Genomic DNA, 1,852 nt, shown 5'->3' on the forward strand with positions numbered 1-1,852 from the left:
GCCCCTACTTTTTGTGATTTGGGTCATTATTTGCTAAATTGAAAACATTCTTCCCCTATTATCCTGTTCTTTGTTCTCATTCATCATAGTCTTTTCTTTCCTTTTTGCTTCCTAGAGCTATTCTCAAGGGACTTTTCTTTGACCTTCCATCTTCTTTTAATCTTCTTGTGCTCATATATCTCATATATATCTCACTGTCCATATTTCTTTTCTTTCATTTTTCATTTTTCCAATACCTAGTCCTTTGAAGAATTAGAGATACTTATTTTCTCATTTTGTTGTTGTTATTTAGTTGTTTTTCAGTCTCATTCATCTCTTTGTGACTCCATTTGGGATTTTGTTTTTAGCAAAATACAGTGGGAGTGGTTTGCCATGGCTTTCTTCAGCTCATTTTACAGATGAGGAAACAGTGTTAAGTGACTTTCCCCGAGTCATACAGTTATTGCCTGAAGTCAGATTTGAATTCAGGAAGATGACCTTTTCTCACTCTAGTCTAGTACTCTACTTCCCTTACTTACAGTTGAGAAAATTTAAGGTTCAGAGAGTAAATGCTTTGCCATGATCACAAAGATAAGGCACCTTATCTAGCATCCTATCTATTATACCATGTTGCCTTTTGATTATTGATAGTCATTTATCATCCATCATGCATTTCCATCTTCCCTTCCATTATAGAAATGACTTCTTAACTACTCCATAATTCTTCATTTTTTCTCCTTTTTTCTAGCCTCACATGAAGACATAATCCTTCTTGTCAGTGGCAACCCTCCTATGAGCTTGATCCCATCTTCTTTGAACTTGCCCCTTTAATCATCATCCCTGCCTTTTTCTACTTTCTAGACCTACAACATACTCAGATCTTCTTGACCCTGAAAAAATAAACAAAATACATTTATTGATCCTATTATCTCCTAGATGAGATTATCACCCATCTTTTATAACCAAACTTCTTGAAAAAGTTATTCCTCACTGACACCACTTCTTAACGCCCACTCCTCATCCTCCTGCAATCTGGTTTCAAACATTATTATTCTATGAAAACTCTATTCTTTCTAAGGTTAGCAGTGCTCTCTTAAATGCTAAATCCAATTACCTTTTCTACTTAAAATCTCTTAGCTTTGACACTGCTCTGAATGTTGTTTTTTAAATTTTGACTTCAGGAATGATGTCCTTCTTTTGTTCTACTCCTATTTTTCTGATCCCTTCTCAGAATTCTTGTTGGATCATCACCTTCTCCAGCCTTTCCTCTTCTTTCTCTATAAATTCTTTAGGCAGATGACTCCCAAATCTAAAAATCTAACACTAATCTCTTCTTGGGGGCAAATAGATGGCACAGTAGATAGAAGGTTGGATCTAGAGACATAAAGACTTATCTTCATTAGTTTGAATGTGGCCTCAGCAACTAGATGTGTGAGCTTGGACAAATTATTTAGCCTTGTTTGCCTCAGTTTCCTCATCTGTAAAATGAACTGGAGAAGGAAACGGCAAACTCCTCCAATACCCTTTCCAAGAAAATCCCAAATGAGATCATGAAGAGTTCAAAGCCTTTTGGATATCTTTCCCAACCTTCATCCTTCCATGTTCTAAAAGAAATCTCTTTGTAAACTCATTCTTAATTTTTATATTTCTATACCCACTAGCCACTCAGATTTGAAAGCTCAGAATCATCTTGAACTCTTCTCTCTCCCTCATCCTGTTGTACAAGCTTTAAACTGCACTAAGATTTTGGGGACATCCCAAAATCTTAGTGCAGTTTAAAGCTTGTACTAAGACTTTTGGGTCATCCTATATATTCAATTGTCAAGTTTTGTGGATTCTAGTTCTGTAATAGCTCTCAGATATGTGTATATAT

The sequence above is a fragment of the Sminthopsis crassicaudata genome, chromosome 2 (genome assembly GCF_048593235.1).
Source record: "Sminthopsis crassicaudata isolate SCR6 chromosome 2, ASM4859323v1, whole genome shotgun sequence".
Classification (NCBI taxonomy): Eukaryota; Metazoa; Chordata; class Mammalia; order Dasyuromorphia; family Dasyuridae; genus Sminthopsis; species Sminthopsis crassicaudata.